We start from the raw sequence: 19,056 nt of genomic DNA, 5'->3' as shown, positions 1-19,056 counted from the left end.
ATGAATTTCTCATCGATTTTATGTTTAATAATGAACTTTCTTTTAACCTTTCCTGACATCTTTTCAATTAATACTTTAAAACAAAAAACCCTTTAATTTTGATGTTCTAGATCTGTGAGCTATCCTAATGCTGTGCCCATGTGGTAGCATGGCCAAGCGGTCTAAGGCGCTGGATTAAAGCTCCAGTCTCTTTGGAGGCGTGGGTTCAAATCCCACTGCTGCCATATTTATTATACAAAGAGTAGGCCAGTTATTGATGTCAAAGTGATTCTTTTTTTCCATTAGATAGGATATTACCCAGCTGAAGTTGGTTGGTGGAAGATTCCTCTAGCTACTCAACAGTTCATCATTGTTACAAGAGACTTCCCAAATGTTTTAAAAATGTTATCTGCTAACAGTAAAGATGAGCCATAATTAAGTTGGCATGAAGTAATTAGAAGTAATATCATAACTAATATTTAATTACTGAGTGGTCTTATCATACAATTAGAGATGGAAATGTTGGCAACGTGACTCATTGGTATAAATTGATGGATTTATATTCCGATTTCTCTAACTTTTCTATCTCTCTGGATTTTAATCCCACAGCTGTCTATTTTAGGCATTTGAATAATACTTCAAAGTTGTTTGGATACATCAGTTGCACTAAATGAAGGAAATTTGAAGTCAAATATAATCATTACTTGTTAAATGTACCTGGCTTCTTTTGCATTTTATCTCAGCTTTTCCTGATTTTCGGTAAAGTTTTGAATGACATTCCAGATATGAGAGCTAAAATATTTTAAAGTGTACAGCAGGTTGTAGGATGACAGAGCTATTCAAGCCGCTGGAATCAAATCCCACTGCTGCCATATTTATTCTCCAAGGAGAAGATCCAGTGATATATATCAAAGTGGTTTCCTAAAGTAGATAGGGTATAAAAGAAGCTAAATTTGGTTGGTGGAAGCACACCTTAAGCTGTCACATGCAGTAGTTCAAAACAATTTATCATCAATTGATGATTGATCAGATATTAACCAACTGAAAAGGAGAAGATCCAGTGATATATATCAAAGTGGTTTCCTAAAGTAGATAATGTATAAAAGAAGCTAAATTTGGTTGGTGGAAGCACACCTTAAGCTGTCACATGCAGTAGTTCATAACAATTTATCATCAATTGATGATTGATCAGATATTAACCAACTGAAAAAGGTTGGTGATAGTATCCTGCATTAGCCACCAAGTTCTAAACAGTTCATCATAGTTGCAACAGTCTTCTCAAACCTTTAAAATAATGATATCTGCTAACAATAAAGATATTCAAATTTTAATTTTGCATGAAGCAATTATGTGCCCTATCAGAACTAATATTTTATTACTTCATGCATCTCAATTTCTTTTGTTATTTCAATGAAAATAAACAAAATGCAATTCTATAAAAAATATGAATTTCTCATCGATTTTATGTTTAATAATGAACTTTCTTTTAACCTTTGCTGACATCTTTTCAATTAATACTTTAAAACAAAAAACCCTTTAATTTTGATGTTCTAGATCTGTGAGCTATCCTAACGATATGCCCATGTGGTAGCATGGCCGAGCGGTCTAAGGCGCTGGATTAAGGCTCCAGTCTCTTCGGAGGCGTGGGTTCAAATCCCACTGCTGCCATATTTATTATACAAAGAGTAGGCCAGTTATTGATGTCAAAGTGATTCTTTTTTTCCATTAGACAGGACATTACCCAGCTGAAATTTGTTGGTGGAAGATTCCTCTAGCTACTCAACAGTTCATCATTGTTACAAGAGACTTCCCAAATGTTTTAAAAATGTTATCTGCTAACAGTAAAGATGAGCCAAAATTAAGTTGGCTGAAGTAATTAGAAGTAATATCATAACTAATATTTAATTACTGAGTTGTCTTATCATACAATTAGAGATGGAAATATTGGCAACGTGACTCATTGGTATAAATTGATGGATTTATATTCCGATTTCTCTAACTTTCCTATCACTTTGGATTTTAATCTCACAGCTGTCTATTTTAGGCATTTGAATAATACTTCAAAGTTGTTTGGATACATCAGTTGCGCTAAATGAAGGAAATTTGAAGTCAAATATAATCATTACTTGTTAAATGTACCTGGCTTCTTTTGCATTTTATCTCAGCTTTTCCTGATTTTTGGTAAAGTTTTGAATGACATTCCAGATATGAGAGCTAAAATATTTTAAAGTGTACAGCAGGTTGTAGGATGACAGAGCTATTCAAGCCGCTGGAATCAAATCCCACTGCTGCCATATTTATTCTCCAAGGAGAAGATCCAGTGATATATATCAAAGTGGTTTCCTAAAGTACATAGGGTATAAAAGAAGCTAAATTTGGTTGGTGGAAGCACACCTTAAGCTGTCACATGCAGTAGTTTAAAACAATTTATCATCAACTGATGATTGATCAGATATTAACCAACTGAAAAGGAGAAGATCCAGTGACTTATATCAAAGTGGTTTCCTAAAGTAGATAAGGTATAAAAGAAGCTACATTTGGTTGGTGGAAGCACACCTTAAGCTGTCACATGCAGTAGTTCAAAACAATTTATCATCAATTGATGATTGATCAGATATTAACCAACTGAAAAAGGTTGGTGATAGTATCCTGCATTAGCCACCAAGTTCTAAACAGTTCATCATAGTTGCAACAGGCTTCTCAAACCTTTAAAATAATGATATCTGCTAATAATAAAGATATTCAAATTTTAATTTTGCATGAAGCAATTATGTGCCCTATCAGAACTAATATTTTATTACTTCATGCATCTCAATTTCTTTTGTTATTTCAATGAAAATAAACAAAATGCAATTCAATAAAAAATATGAATTTCTCATCGATTTTATGTTTAATAATGAACTTTCTTTTAACCTTTGCTGACATCTTTTCAATTAATACTTTAAAACAAAAAACCCTTTAATTTTGATGTTCTAGATCTGTGAGCTATCCTAATGATGTGCCCATGTGGTAGCATGGCCAAGCGGTCTAAGGCACTGGATTAAAGCTTCAGTCTCTTCGGAGGCGTGGGTTCAAATCCCACTGCTGCCGTATTTATTATACAAAGAGTAGGCCAGTTATTGATGTCAATTTGATTCTTTTTTTCCGTTAGATAGGACATTACCCAGCTGAAATTTGTTGGTGGAAGATTCCTCTAGCTACTCAACAGTTCATCATTGTTACAAGAGACTTCCCAAATGTTTTAAAAATGTTATCTGCTAACAGTAAAGATGAGCCATAATTAAGTTGGCATGAAGGAATTAGAAGTAATATCATAACTAATATTTAATTACTGAGTGGTCTTATCATACAATTAGAGATGGAAATGTTGGCAACGTGACTCATTGGTATAAATTGATGGATTTATATTCCGATTTCTCTAACTTTTCTATCTCTCTGGATTTTAATCCCACAGCTGTCTATTTTAGGCATTTGAATAATACTTCAAAGTTGTTTGGATACATCAGTTGCACTAAATGAAGGAAATTTGAAGTCAAATATAATCATTACTTGTTAAATGTACCTGGCTTCTTTTGCATTTTATCTCAGCTTTTCCTGATTTTCGGTAAAGTTTTGAATGACATTCCAGATATGAGAGCTAAAATATTTTAAAGTGTACAGCAGGTTGTAGGATGACAGAGCTATTCAAGCTGCTGGAATCAAATCCCACTGCTGCCATATTTATTCTCCAAGGAGAAGATCCAGTGATATATCTCAAAGTGGTTTCCTAAAGTAGATAGGGTATAAAAGAAGCTAAATTTGGTTGGTGGAAGCACACCTTAAGCTGTCACATGCAGTAGTTCAAAACAATTTATCATCAATTGATGATTGATCAGATATTAACCAACTGAAAAGGAGAAGATCCAGTGATATATATCAAAGTGGTTTCCTAAAGTAGATAATGTATAAAAGAAGCTAAATTTGGTTGGTGGAAGCACACCTTAAGCTGTCACATGCAGTAGTTCATAACAATTTATCATCAATTGATGATTGATCAGATATTAACCAACTGAAAAAGGTTGGTGATAGTATCCTGCATTAGCCACCAAGTTCTAAACAGTTCATCATAGTTGCAACAGTCTTCTCAAACCTTTAAAATAATGATATCTGCTAACAATAAATATATTCAAATTTTAATTTTGCATGAAGCAATTATGTGCCCTATCAGAACTAATATTTTATTACTTCATGCATCTCAATTTCTTTTGTTATTTCAATGAAAATAAACAAAATGCAATTCAATAAAAAATATGAATTTCTCATCGATTTTATGTTTAATAATGAACTTTCTTTTAACCTTTGCTGACATCTTTTCAATTAATACTTTAAAACAAAAAACCCTTTAATTTTGATGTTCTAGATCTATGAGCTATTCTAACAACATGCACATGTGGTAGCATGGCCGAGCGGTCTAAGGCGCTGGATTAAGGCTCCAGTCTCTTTGGAGGCGTGGGTTCAAATCCCACTGCTGCCATATTTATTATTCGAAGAGTAGGCCAGTTATTGATGTCAAAGTGATTATTTTTTTCCATTAGATAGGACCCAGCTGAAGTTGGTTGGTGGAAGATTCCTCTAGCTACTCAACAGTTCATCATTTTTACAAGAGACTTCCCAAATGTTTTAAAAATGTTATCTGCTAACAGTAAAGATGAGCCAAAATTAAGTTGGCATGAAGTAATTAGAAGTAATATCATAACTAATATTTAATTACTGAGTTGTCTTATCATACAATTAGAGATGGAAATGTTGGCAACGTGACTCATTGGTATAAATTGATGGATTTATATTCCGATTTCTCTAACTTTCCTATCACTCTGGATTTTAATCTCACAGCTGTCTATTTTAGGCATTTGAATTATTCTTCAAAGTTGTTTGGATACATCAGTTGCGCTAAATGAAGGAAATTTGAAGTCAAATATAATCATTACTTGTTAAATGTACCTGGCTTCTTTTGCATTTTATCTCAGCTTTTCCTGACTTTCGGTAAAGTTTTGAATGACATTCCAGATATGAGAGCTAAAATATTTTAAAGTGTACAGCAGGTTGTAGGATGACAGAGCTATTCAAGCCGCTGGAATCAAATCCCACTGCTGCCATATTTATTTTCCAAGGAGAAGATCCAGTGATATATATCAAAGTGGTTTCCTAAAGTAGATAATGTATAAAAGAAGCTAAATTTGGTTGGTGGAAGCACAACTTAAGCTGTCACATGCAGTAGTTTAAAACAATTTATCATCAACTGATGATTGATCAGATATTAACCAACTGAAAAGGAGAAGATCCAGTGACTTATATCAAAGTGGTTTCCTAAAGTAGATAATGTATAAAAGAAGCTAAATTTGGTTTGTGGAAGCACACCTTAAGCTGTCACATGCAGTAATTCATAACAATTTATCATCAATTGATGATTGATCAGATATTAACCAACTGAAAAAGGTTGGTGATAGTATCCTGCATTAGCCACCAAGTTCTAAACAGTTCATCATAGTTGCAACAGTCTTCTCAAACCTTTAAAATAATGATATCTGCTAACAATAAAGATATTCAAATTTTAATTTTGCATGAAGCAATTATGTGCCCTATCAGAACTAATATTTTATTACTTCATGCATCTCAATTTCTTTTGTTATTTCAATGAAAATAAACAAAATGCAATTCAATAAAAAATATGAATTTCTCATCGATTTTATGTTTAATAATGAACTTTCTTTTAACCTTTGCTGACATCTTTTCAATTAATACTTTAAAACAAAAAACCCTTTAATTTTGATGTTCTAGATCTATGAGCTATTCTAACAACATGCACATGTGGTAGCATGGCCGAGCGGTCTAAGGCGCTGGATTAAGGCTCCAGTCTCTTTGGAGGTGTGGGCTCAAATCCCACTGCTGCCATATTTATTATTCAAAGAGTAGGCCAGTTATTGATGTCAAAGTGATTATTTTTTTCCATTAGATAGGACCCAGCTGAAGTTGGTTGGTGGAAGATTCCTCTAGCTACTCAACAGTTCATCATTTTTACAAGAGACTTCCCAAATGTTTTAAAAATGTTATCTGCTAACAGTAAAGATGAGCCAAAATTAAGTTGGCATGAAGTAATTAGAAGTAATATCATAACTAATATTTAATTACTGAGTGGTCTTATCATACAATTAGAGATGGAAATATTGGCAACGTGACTCATTGGTATAAATTGATGGATTTATATTCCGATTTCTCTAACTTTCCTATCACTCTGGATTTTAATCTCACAGCTGTCTATTTTAGGCATTTGAATTATTCTTCAAAGTTGTTTGGATACATCAGTTGCGCTAAATGAAGGAAATTTGAAGTCAAATATAATCATTACTTGTTAAATGTACCTGGCTTCTTTTGCATTTTATCTCAGCTTTTCCTGACTTTCTGTAAAGTTTTGAATGACATTCCAGATATGAGAGCTAAAATATTTTAAAGTGTACAGCAGGTTGTAGGATGACAGAGCTATTCAAGCCGCTGGAATCAAATCCCACTGCTGCCATATTTATTTTCCAAGGAGAAGATCCAGTGATATATATCAAAGTGGTTTCCTAAAGTAGATAAGGTATAAAAGAAGCTAAATTTGGTTGGTGGAAGCACACCTTAAGCTGTCACATGCAGTAGTTTAAAACAATTTATCATCAACTGATGATTGATCAGATATTAACCAACTGAAAAGGAGAAGATCCAGTGACTTATATCAAAGTGGTTTCCTAAAGTAGATAAGGTATAAAAGAAGCTACATTTGGTTGGTGGAAGCACACCTTAAGCTGTCACATGCAGTAGTTCAAAACAATTTATCATCAATTCATGATTGATCAGATATTAACCAACTGAAAAAGGATGGTGATAGTGTCCTGCATTAGTCACCGAGTTCTAAACAGTTCATCATAGTTGCAACAGTCTTCTCAAACCTTAACAATAATGATATCTGCTAACAGTAAAGATATTCAAATTTTAATTTTGCATGAAGTAATTATGTGCCCTATCAGAACTAATATTTTATTACTTCATGCATCTCAATTTCTTTTCTTATTTCAATGAAAATAAACAAAATGCAATTCAATAAAAAATATGAATTTCTCATCAATTTTATGTTTAATAATGAACTTTCTTTTAACCTTTGCTGAAATCTTTTCAATTAATACTTTAAAACAAAAACCCTTTAATTTTGATGTTCTAGATCTGTGAGCTATCCTAATGGTATGCTCATGTGGTAGCATGGCCGAGCGGTCTAAGGCGCTGGATTAAGGCTCCAGTCTCTTCGGAGGCGTGGGTTCAAATCCCACTGCTGCCATATTTATTATACAAAGAGTAGGCCAGTTATTGATGTCAAAGTGATTCTTTTTTTCCATTAGATAGGATATTACCCAGCTGAAGTTGGTTGGTGGAAGATTCCTCTAGCTACTCAACAGTTCATCATTGTTACAAGAGACTTCCCAAATGTTTTAAAAATGTTATCTGCTAACAGTAAAGATGAGCCAAAATTAAGTTGGCATGAAGTATTTAGAAGTAATATCATAACTAATATTTAATTACTGAGTGGTCTTATCATACAATTAGAGATGGAAATGTTGGCAACGTGACTCATTGGTATAAATTGATGGATTTATATTCCGATTTCTCTAACTTTCCTATCACTCTGGATTTTAATCTCACAGCTGTCTATTTTAGGCATTTGAATTATTCTTCAAAGTTGTTTGGATACATCAGTTGCGCTAAATGAAGGAAATTTGAAGTCAAATATAATCATTACTTGTTAAATGTACCTGGCTTCTTTTGCATTTTATCTCAGCTTTTCCTGACTTTCTGTAAAGTTTTGAATGACATTCCAGATATGAGAGCTAAAATATTTTAAAGTGTACAGCAGGTTGTAGGATGACAGAGCTATTCAAGCTGCTGGAATCAAATCCCACTGCTGCCATATTTATTCTCCAAGGAGAAGATCCAGTGATATATATCAAAGTGGTTTCCTAAAGTAGATAAGGTATAAAAGAAGCTAAATTTGGTTGGTGGAAGCACACCTTAAGCTGTCACATGCAGTAGTTTAAAACAATTTATCATCAACTGATGATTGATCAGATATTAACCAACTGAAAAGGAGAAGATCCAGTGACTTATATCAAAGTGGTTTCCTAAAGTAGATAAGGTATAAAAGAAGCTACATTTGGTTGGTGGAAGCACACCTTAAGCTGTCACATGCAGTAGTTCAAAACAATTTATCATCAATTCATGATTGATCAGATATTAACCAACTGAAAAAGGATGGTGATAGTGTCCTGCATTAGTCACCGAGTTCTAAACAGTTCATCATAGTTGCAACAGTCTTCTCAAACCTTAACAATAATGATATCTGCTAACAGTAAAGATATTCAAATTTTAATTTTGCATGAAGTAATTATGTGCCCTATCAGAACTAATATTTTATTACTTCATGCATCTCAATTTCTTTTGTTATTTCAATGAAAATAAACAAAATGCAATTAAAAAAAAATATGAATTTCTCATCGATTTTATGTTTAATAATGAACTTTCTTTTAACCTTTCCTGACATCTTTTCAATTAATACTTTAAAACAAAAAACCCTTTAATTTTGATGTTCTAGATCTGTGAGCTATCCTAATGCTGTGCCAATGTGGTAGCATGGCCAAGTGGTCTAAGGCGCTGGATTAAAGCTCCAGTCTCTTTGGAGGCATGGGTTCAAATCCCACTGCTGCCATATTTATTATACAAAGAGTAGGCCAGTTATTGATGTCAAAGTGATTCTTTTTTTTCCATTAGATAGGATATTACCCAGCTGAAGTTGGTTGGTGGAAGATTCCTCTAGCTACTCAACAGTTCATCATTGTTACAAGAGACTTCCCAAATGTTTTAAAAATGTTATCTGCTAACAGTAAAGATGAGCCAAAATTAAGTTGGCATGAAGGAATTAGAAGTAATATCATAACTAATTTTTAATTACTGAGTGGTCTTATCATACAATTAGAGATGGAAATGTTGGCAACGTGACTCATTGGTATAAATTGATGGATTTATATTCCGATTTCTCTAACTTTCCTATCACTCTGGATTTTAATCTCACAGCTGTCTATTTTAGGCATTTGAATAATACTTCAAAGTTGTTTGGATACATCAGTTGCGCTAAATGAAGGAAATTTGAAGTCAAATATAATCATTACTTGTTAAATGTACCTGGCTTCTTTTGCATTTTATCTCAGCTTTTCCTGATTTTTGGTAAAGTTTTGAATGACATTCCAGATATGAGAGCTAAAATATTTTAAAGTGTACAGCAGGTTGTAGGATGACAGAGCTATTCAAGCCGCTGGAATCAAATCCCACTGCTGCCATATTTATTCTCCAAGGAGAAGATCCAGTGATATATATCAAAGTGGTTTCCTAAAGTAGATAGGGTATAAAAGAAGCTAAATTTGGTTGGTGGAAGCACACCTTAAGCTGTCACATGCAGTAGTTCAAAACAATTTATGATCAATTGATGATCGATCAGATATTAACCAACTGAAAAGGAGAAGATCCAGTGACTTATATCAAAGTGGTTTCCTAAAGTAGATAAGGTATAAAAGAAGCTACATTTGGTTGGTGGAAGCACACCTTAAGCTGTCACATGCAGTAGTTCAAAACAATTTATTATCAATTCATGATTGATCAGATATTAACCAACTGAAAAAGGATGGTGATAGTGTCCTGCATTAGTCACCGAGTTCTAAACAGTTCATCATAGTTGCAACAGTCTTCTCAAACCTAAACAATAATGATATCTGCTAACAGTAAAGATATTCAAATTTTAATTTTGCATGAAGTAATTATGTGCCCTATCAGAACTAATATTTTATTACTTCATGCATCTCAATTTCTTTTCTTATTTCAATGAAAATAAACAAAATGCAATTCAATAAAAAATATGAATTTCTCATCAATTTTATGTTTAATAATGAACTTTCTTTTAACCTTTGCTGAAATATTTTCAATTAATACTTTAAAACAAAAAACCCTTTAATTTTGATGTTCTAGATCTGTGAGCTATCCTAATGGTATGCTCATGTAGTAGCATGGCCGAGCGGTCTAAGGCGCTGGAGTAAGGCTCCAGTCTCTTCGGAGGCGTAGGTTCAAATCCCACTGCTGCCATATTTATTATACAAAGAGTAGGCCAGTTATTGATGTCAAAGTGATTCTTTTTTTCCATTAGATAGGACATTACCCAGCTGAAATTTGTTGGTGGAAGATTCCTCTAGCTACTCAACAGTTCATCATTGTTACAAGAGACTTCCCAAATGTTTTAAAAATGTTATCTGCTAACAGTAAAGATGAGCCAAAATTAAGTTGGCATGAAGTAATTAGAAGTAATATCATAACTAATATTTAATTACTGAGTTGTCTTATCATACAATTAGAGATGGAAATGTTGGCAACGTGACTCATTGGTATAAATTGATGGATTTATATTCCGATTTCTCTAACTTTCCTATCACTCTGGATTTTAATCTCACAGCTGTCTATTTTAGGCATTTGAATAATACTTCAAAGTTGTTTGGATACATCAGTTGCACTAAATGAAGGAAATTTGAAGTCAAATATAATCATTACTTGTTAAATGTACCTGGCTTCTTTTGCATTTTATCTCAGCTTTTCCTGACTTTGGGTAAAGTTTTGAATGACATTCCAGATATGAGAGCTAAAATATTTTAAAGTGTACAGCAGGTTGTAGGATGACAGAGCTATTCAAGCCGCTGGAATCAAATCCCACTGCTGCCATATTTATTCTCCAAGGAGAAGATCCAGTGATATATATCAAAGTGGTTTCCTAAAGTAGATAAGGTATAAAAGAAGCTAAATTTGGTTGGTGGAAGCACACCTTAAGCTGTCACATGCAGTAGTTTAAAACAATTTATCATCAACTGATGATTGATCAGATATTAACCAACTGAAAAGGAGAAGATCCAGTGACTTATATCAAAGTGGTTTCCTAAAGTAGATAAGGTATAAAAGAAGCTACATTTGGTTGGTGGAAGCACACCTTAAGCTGTCACATGCAGTAGTTCAAAACAATTTATCATCAATTCATGATTGATCAGATATTAACCAACTGAAAAAGGATGGTGATAGTATCCTGCATTAGTCACCGAGTTCTAAACAGTTCATCATAGTTGCAACAGTCTTCTCAAACCTTTAATATAATGATATCTGCTAACAGTAAAGATATTCAAATTTTAAGTTTGCATGAAGTAATTATGTGCCCTATCAGAACTAATATTTTATTACTTCATGCATCTCAATTTCTTTTGTTATTTCAATGTAAAATAAACAAAATGCAATTAAAAAAAAAATATGAATTTCTCATCGATTTTATGTTTAATAATGAACTTTCTTTTAACCTTTCCTGACATCTTTTCAATTAATACTTTAAAACAAAAAACCCTTTAATTTTGATGTTCTAGATCTGTGAGCTATCCTAATGCTGTGCCCATGTGGTAGCATGGCCAAGCGGTCTAAGGCGCTGGATTAAAGCTCCAGTCTCTTTGGAGGCGTGGGTTCAAATCCCACTGCTGCCATATTTATTATACAAAGAGTAGGCCAGTTATTGATGTCAAAGTGATTCTTTTTTTCCATTAGATAGGACCCAGCTGAAGTTGGTTGGTGGAAGATTCCTCTAGCTACTCAACAGTTCATCATTGTTACAAGAGACTTCCCAAATGTTTTAAAAATGTTATCTGCTAACAGTAGAGATGAGCCAAAATTAAGTTGGCAAGAAGGAATTAGAAGTAATATCATAACTAATATTTAATTACTGAGTGGTCTTATCATACAATTAGAGATGGAAATGTTGGCAACGTGACTCATTGGTATAAATTGATGGATTTATATTCCGATTTCTCTAACTTTTCTATCTCTCTGGATTTTAATCTCACAGCTGTCTATTTTAGGCATTTGAATAATACTTCAAAGTTGTTTGGATACATCAGTTGCACTAAATGAAGGAAATTTGAAGTCAAATATAATCATTACTTGTTAAATGTACCTGGCTTCTTTTGCATTTTATCTCAGCTTTTCCTGATTTTTGGTAAAGTTTTGAATGACATTCCAGATATGAGAGCTAAAATATTTTAAAGTGTACAGCAGGTTGTAGGATGACAGAGCTATTCAAGCCGCTGGAATCAAATCCCACTGCTGCCATATTTATTCTCCAAGGAGAAGATCCAGTGATATATATCAAAGTGGTTTCCTAAAGTAGATAGGGTATAAAAGAAGCTAAATTTGGTTGGTGGAAGCACACCTTAAGCTGTCACATGCAGTAGTTCAAAACAATTTATGATCAATTGATGATTGATCAGATATTAACCAACTGAAAAGGAGAAGATCCAGTGATATATATCAAAGTGGTTTCCTAAAGTAGATAATGTATAAAAGAAGCTAAATTTGGTTGGTGGAAGCACACCTTAAGCTGTCACATGCAGTAGTTCAAAACAATTTATCATCAATTGATGATTGATCAGATATTAACCAACTGAAAAAGGTTGGTGATAGTATCCTGCATTAGCCACCAAGTTCTAAACAGTTCATCATAGTTGCAACAGTCTTCTCAAACCTTTAAAATAATGATATCTGCTAACAATAAAGATATTCAAATTTTAATTTTGCATGAAGCAATTATGTGCCCTATCAGAACTAATATTTTATTACTTCATGCATCTCAATTTCTTTTGTTATTTCAATGAAAATAAACAAAATGCAATTCAATAAAAAATATGAATTTCTCATCGATTTTATGTTTAATAATGAACTTTCTTTTAACCTTTGCTGACATCTTTTCAATTAATACTTTAAAACAAAAAACCCTTTAATTTTGATGTTCTAGATCTGTGAGCTATCCTAATGATGTGCCCATGTGGTAGCATGGCCAAGCGGTCTAAGGCGCTGGATTAAAGCTCCAGTCTCTTCGGAGGCGTGGGTTCAAATCCCACTGCTGCCATATTTATTATACAAAGAGTAGGCCAGTTATTGATGTCAATTTGATTCTTTTTTTCCGTTAGATAGGACATTACCCAGCTGAAATTTGTTGGTGGAAGATTCCTCTAGCTACTCAACAGTTCATCATTGTTACAAGAGACTTCCCAAATGTTTTAAAAATGTTATCTGCTAACAGTAAAGATGAGCCATAATTAAGTTGGCATGAAGGAATTAGAAGTAATATCATAACTAATATTTAATTACTGAGTGGTCTTATCATACAATTAGAGATGGAAATGTTGGCAACGTGACTCATTGGTATAAATTGATGGATTTATATTCCGATTTCTCTAACTTTCCTATCTCTCTGGATTTTAATCCCACAGCTGTCTATTTTAGGCATTTGAATAATACTTCAAAGTTGTTTGGATACATCAGTTGCACTAAATGAAGGAAATTTGAAGTCAAATATAATCATTACTTGTTAAATGTACCTGGCTTCTTTTGCATTTTATCTCAGCTTTTCCTGATTTTCGGTAAAGTTTTGAATGACATTCCAGATATGAGAGCTAAAATATTTTAAAGTGTACAGCAGGTTGTAGGATGACAGAGCTATTCAAGCCGCTGGAATCAAATCCCACTGCTGCCATATTTATTCTCCAAGGAGAAGATCCAGTGATATATATCAAAGTGGTTTCCTAAAGTAGATAGGGTATAAAAGAAGCTAAATTTGGTTGGTGGAAGCACACCTTAAGCTGTCACATGCAGTAGTTCAAAACAATTTATCATCAATTGATGATTGATCAGATATTAACCAACTGAAAAGGAGAAGATCCAGTGATATATATCAAAGTGGTTTCCTAAAGTAGATAATGTATAAAAGAAGCTAAATTTGGTTGGTGGAAGCACACCTTAAGCTGTCACATGCAGTAGTTTAAAACAATTTATCATCAATTGATGATTGATCAGATATTAACCAACTGAAAAGGAGAAGATTCAGTGACTTATATCAAAGTGGTTTCCTAAAGTAGATAAGGTATAAAAGAAGCTACATTTGGTTGGTGGAAGCACACCTTAAGCTGTCACATGCAGTAGTTCAAAACAATTTATTATCAATTCATGATTGATCAGATATTAACCAACTGAAAAAGGTTGGTGATAGTGTCCTGCATTAGTCACCGAGTTCTAAACAGTTCATCATAGTTGCAACAGTCTTCTCAAACCTTAACAATAATGATATCTGCTAACAGTAAAGATATTCAAATTTTAATTTTGCATGAAGTAATTATGTGCCCTATCAGAACTAATATTTTATTACTTCATGCATCTCAATTTCTTTTCTTATTTCAATGAAAATAAACAAAATGCAATTCAATAAAAAATATGAATTTCTCATCAATTTTATGTTTAATAATGAACTTTCTTTTAACCTTTGCTGAAATCTTTTCAATTAATACTTTAAAACAAAAAACTCTTTAATTTTGATGTTCTAGATCTGTGAGCTATCCTAATGGTATGCTCATGTGGTAGCATGGCCGAGCGGTCTAAGGCGCTGGATTAAGGCTCCAGTCTCTTCGGAGGCGTTGGTTCAAATCCCACTGCTGCCATATTTATTATACAAAGAGTAGGCCAGTTATTGATGTCAAAGTGATTATTTTTTTCCTTTAGATAGGACCCAGCTGAAGTTGGTTGGTGGAAGATTCCTCTAGCTACTCAACAGTTCATCATTTTTACAAGAGACTTCCCAAATGTTTTAAAAATGTTATCTGCTAACAGTAAAGATGAGCCAAAATTAAGTTGGCATGAAGTAATTAGAAGTAATATCATAACTAATATTTAATTACTGAGTGGTCTTATCATACAATTAGAGATGGAAATGTTGGCAACGTGACTCATTGGTATAAATTGATGGATTTATATTCCGATTTCTCTAACTTTCCTATCACTCTGGATTTTAATCTCACAGCTGTCTATTTTAGGCATTTGAATAATACTTCAAAGTTGTTTGGATACATCAGTTGCGCTAAATGAAGGAAATTTGAAGTCAAATATAATCATTACTTGTTAAATGTACCTGGCTTCTTTTGCATTTTATCTCAGCTTTTCCTGACTTTGGGTAAAGTTTTGAATGACATTCCAGATATGAGAGCTAAAATATTTTAAAGTGTACAGCAGGTTGTAGGATGACAGAGCTATTCAAGCCGCTGGAATCAAATCCCACTGCTGCCATATTTATTCTCCAAGGAGAAGATCCAGTGATATATATTAAAGTGGTTTCCTAAAGTAGATAAGGTATAAAAGAAGCTAAATTTGGTTGGTGGAAGCACACCTTAAGCTGTCACATGCAGTAGTTTAAAACAATTTATCATCAACTGATGATTGATCAGATATTAACCAACTGAAAAGGAGAAGATCCAGTGACTTATATCAAAGTGGTTTCCTAAAGTAGATAAGGTATAAAAGAAGCTACATTTGGTTGGTGGAAGCACACCTTAAGCTGTCACATGCAGTAGTTCAAAGCAATTTATCATCAATTCATGATTGATCAGATATTAACCAATTGAAAAAGGATGGTGATAGTATCCTGCATTAGTCACCGAGTTCTAAACAGTTCATCATAGTTGCAACAGTCTTCTCAAACCTTTAATATAATGATATCTGCTAACAGTAAAGATATTCAAATTTTAAGTTTGCATGAAGTAATTATGTGCCCTATCAGAACTAATATTTTACTACTTCATGCATCTCAATTTCTTTTGTTATTTCAATGAAAATAAACAAAATGCAACTCAATAAAAAATATTAATTTCTCATCGATTTTATGTTTAATAATGAACTTTCTTTTAACCTTTGCTGACATCTTTTCAATTAATACTTTAAAACAAAAAAACCTTTAATTTTGATGTTCTAGATCTGTGAGCTATCCTAATGATGTGCCCATGTGGTAGCATGGCCAAGCGGTCTAAGGCGCTGGATTAAAGCTCCAGTCTCTTCACAGGCATGGGTTCAAATCCCACTGCTGCCATATTTATTATACAAAGAGTAGGCCAGTTATTGATGTCAAAGTGATTCTTTTTTTCCGTTAGATAGGACATTACCCAGCTGAAATTTTTTGGTGGAAGATTCCTCTAGCTACTCAACAGTTCATCATTGTTACAAGAGACTTCCCAAATGTTTTAAAAATGTTATCTGCTAACAGTAAAGATGAGCCATATTTAAGTTGGCATGAAGGAATTAGAAGTAATATCATAACTAATATTTAATTACTGAGTGGTCTTATCATACAATTAGAGATGGAAATGTTGGCAACGTGACTCATTGGTATAAATTGATGGATTTATATTCCGATTTCTCTAACTTTCCTATCTCTCTGGATTTTAATCCCACAGCTGTCTATTTTAGGCATTTGAATAATACTTCAAAGTTGTTTGGATACATCAGTTGCACTAAATGAAGGAAATTTGAAGTCAAATATAATCATTACTTGTTAAATGTACCTGGCTTCTTTTGCATTTTATCTCAGCTTTTCCTGATTTTCGGTAAAGTTTTGAATGACATTCCAGATATGAGAGCTAAAATATTTTAAAGTGTACAGCAGGTTGTAGGATGACAGAGCTATTCAAGCCGCTGGAATCAAATCCCACTGCTGCCATATTTATTCTCCAAGGAGAAGATCCAGTGATATATATCAAAGTGGTTTCCTAAAGTAGATAGGGTATAAAAGAAGCTAAATTTGGTTGGTGGAAGCACACCTTAAGCTGTCACATGCAGTAGTTCAAAACAATTTATCATCAATTGATGATTGATCAGATATTAACCAACTGAAAAGGAGAAGATCCAGTGATATATATCAAAGTGGTTTCCTAAAGTAGATAATGTATAAAAGAAGCTAAATTTGGTTGGTGGAAGCACACCTTAAGCTGTCACATGCAGTAGTTTAAAACAATTTATCATCAATTGATGATTGATCAGATATTAACCAACTGAAAAAGGTTGGTGATAGTATCCTGCATTAGCCACCAAGTTCTAAACAGTTCATCATAGTTGCAACAGTCTTCTCAAACCTTTAAAATAATGATATCTGCTAACAATAAAGATATTCAAATTTTAATTTTGCATGAAGCAATTATGTGCCCTATCAGAACTAATATTTTATTACTTCATGCATCTCAATTTCTTTTGTTATTTCAATGAAAATAAACAAAATGCAATTCAATAAAAAATATGAATTTCTCATCGATTTTATGTTTAATAATGAACTTTCTTTTAACCTTTGCTGACATCTTTTCAATTAATACTTTAAAACAAAAAACCCTTTAATTTTGATGTTCTAGATCTGTGAGCTATCCTAATGATGTGCCTATGTGGTAGCATGGCCAAGCAGTCTAAGGCGCTGGATTAAAGCTCCAGTCTCTTCGGAGGCGTGGGTTCAAATCCCACTGCTGCCATATTTATTATACAAAGAGTAGGCCAGTTATTGATGTCAATTTGATTCTTTTTTTCCGTTAGATAGGACATTACCCAGCTGAAATTTGTTGGTGGAAGATTCCTCTAGCTACTCAACAGTTCATCATTGTTACAAGAGACTTCGCAAATGTTTTAAAAATGTTATCTGCTAACAGTAAAGATGAGCCATAATTAAGTTGGCATGAAGGAATTAGAAGTAATATCATAACTAATATTTAATTACTGAGTGGTCTTAACATACAATTAGAGATGGAAATTGTGGCAACGTGACTCATTGGTATAAATTGATGGATTTATATTCCGATTTCTCTAACTTTTCTATCTCTCTGGATTTTAATCCCACAGCTGTCTATTTTAGGCATTTGAATAATACTTCAAAGTTGTTTGGATACATCAGTTGCACTAAATGAAGGAAATTTGAAGTCAAATATAATCATTACTTGTTAAATTTACCTGGCTTCTTTTGCATTTTATCTCAGCTTTTCCTGATTTTCGGTAAAGTTTTGAATGACATTCCAGATATGAGAGCTAAAATATTTTAAAGTGTACAGCAGGTTGTAGGATGACAGAGCTATTCAAGCCGCTGGAATCAAATCCCACTGCTGCCATATTTATTCTCCAAGGAGAAGATCCAGTGATATATATCAAAGTGGTTTCCTAAAGTAGATAGGGTATAAAAGAAGCTAAATTTGGTTGGTGGAAGCACACCTTAAGCTGTCACATGCAGTAGTTCAAAACAATTTATCATCAATTGATGATTGATCAGATATTAACCAACTGAAAAGGAGAAGATCCAGTGATATATATCAAAGTGGTTTCCTAAAGTAGATAATGTATAAAAGAAGCTAAATTTGGTTGGTGGAAGCACACCTTAAGCTGTCACATGCAGTAGTTCATAACAATTTATCATCAATTGATGATTGATCAGATATTAACCAACTGAAAAAGGTTGGTGATAGTATCCTGCATTAGCCACCAAGTTCTAAACAGTTCATCATAGTTGCAACAGTCTTCTCAAACCTTTAAAATAATGATATCTGCTAACAATAAAGATATTCAAATTTTAATTTTGCATGAAGCAATTATGTGCCCTATCAGAACTAATATTTTATTACTTCATGCATCTCAATTTCTTTTGTTATTTCAATGAAAATAAACAAAATGCAATTCAATAAAAAATATGAATTTCTCATCGATTTTATGTTTAATAATGAACTTTCTTTTAACCTTTGCTGACATCTTTTCAATTAATACTTTAAAACAAAAAAACCTTTAATTTTGATGTTCTAGATCTATGAGCTATTCTAACAACATGCACATGTGGTAGCATGGCCGAGCGGTCTAACGCGCTGGATTAAGGCTCCACTCTTTTCGGTTGCGTGGGTTCAAATCCCACTGCTGCCATATTTATTATTCAAAGAGTAGGCCAGTTATTGATGTCAAAGTGATTATTTTTTTCCTTTAGATAGGACCCAGCTGAAGTTGGTTGGTGGAAGATTCCTCTAGCTACTCAACAGTTCATCATTTTTACAAGAGACTTCCCAAATGTTTTAAAAATGTTATCTGCTAACAGTAAAGATGAGCCAAAATTAAGTT

General features: G+C 33.1%; 12 non-coding genes across 12 annotated transcripts; all 12 read left to right on the top strand.

Annotated features, from left to right (window-relative positions):
• The first annotated feature begins 142 nt into the window (after positions 1–142).
• Positions 143–224, top strand: TRNAF-AAA (transfer RNA phenylalanine (anticodon AAA)). Its single transcript has one exon. It is a non-coding gene; the product is annotated as a tRNA-Phe (tRNA).
• Positions 225–1,565: 1,341 nt separating this feature from the next.
• Positions 1,566–1,647, top strand: TRNAL-AAG (transfer RNA leucine (anticodon AAG)). The gene has a single exon. It is a non-coding gene; the product is annotated as a tRNA-Leu (tRNA).
• Positions 1,648–2,987: 1,340 nt separating this feature from the next.
• TRNAF-AAA (transfer RNA phenylalanine (anticodon AAA)) lies at positions 2,988–3,069 on the top strand. The gene has a single exon. It is a non-coding gene; the product is annotated as a tRNA-Phe (tRNA).
• A 1,341-nt stretch (positions 3,070–4,410) lies between these two features.
• On the top strand, positions 4,411–4,492 carry TRNAL-AAG (transfer RNA leucine (anticodon AAG)). The gene has a single exon. It is a non-coding gene; the product is annotated as a tRNA-Leu (tRNA).
• Positions 4,493–5,828: 1,336 nt separating this feature from the next.
• On the top strand, positions 5,829–5,910 carry TRNAL-AAG (transfer RNA leucine (anticodon AAG)). The gene has a single exon. It is a non-coding gene; the product is annotated as a tRNA-Leu (tRNA).
• Positions 5,911–7,245: 1,335 nt separating this feature from the next.
• TRNAL-AAG (transfer RNA leucine (anticodon AAG)) lies at positions 7,246–7,327 on the top strand. The gene has a single exon. It is a non-coding gene; the product is annotated as a tRNA-Leu (tRNA).
• A 1,340-nt stretch (positions 7,328–8,667) lies between these two features.
• On the top strand, positions 8,668–8,749 carry TRNAF-AAA (transfer RNA phenylalanine (anticodon AAA)). The gene has a single exon. It is a non-coding gene; the product is annotated as a tRNA-Phe (tRNA).
• Positions 8,750–11,515: 2,766 nt separating this feature from the next.
• TRNAF-AAA (transfer RNA phenylalanine (anticodon AAA)) lies at positions 11,516–11,597 on the top strand. Its single transcript has one exon. It is a non-coding gene; the product is annotated as a tRNA-Phe (tRNA).
• Positions 11,598–12,933: 1,336 nt separating this feature from the next.
• Positions 12,934–13,015, top strand: TRNAF-AAA (transfer RNA phenylalanine (anticodon AAA)). Its single transcript has one exon. It is a non-coding gene; the product is annotated as a tRNA-Phe (tRNA).
• A 1,503-nt stretch (positions 13,016–14,518) lies between these two features.
• Positions 14,519–14,600, top strand: TRNAL-AAG (transfer RNA leucine (anticodon AAG)). The gene has a single exon. It is a non-coding gene; the product is annotated as a tRNA-Leu (tRNA).
• Positions 14,601–15,936: 1,336 nt separating this feature from the next.
• TRNAF-AAA (transfer RNA phenylalanine (anticodon AAA)) lies at positions 15,937–16,018 on the top strand. Its single transcript has one exon. It is a non-coding gene; the product is annotated as a tRNA-Phe (tRNA).
• Positions 16,019–17,359: 1,341 nt separating this feature from the next.
• On the top strand, positions 17,360–17,441 carry TRNAF-AAA (transfer RNA phenylalanine (anticodon AAA)). The gene has a single exon. It is a non-coding gene; the product is annotated as a tRNA-Phe (tRNA).
• The last annotated feature ends 1,615 nt before the right edge of the window (positions 17,442–19,056 follow it).

Source organism: Taudactylus pleione, unplaced genomic scaffold (assembly GCF_031769625.1).
Source record: "Taudactylus pleione unplaced genomic scaffold, aTauple2 ptg000016l, whole genome shotgun sequence".
Lineage (NCBI taxonomy): Eukaryota > Metazoa > Chordata > Amphibia > Anura > Myobatrachidae > Taudactylus > Taudactylus pleione.
The sequence above is the reverse complement of the archived record's forward strand: the minus strand, read 5'-3'. Positions and strand labels throughout refer to the sequence as shown.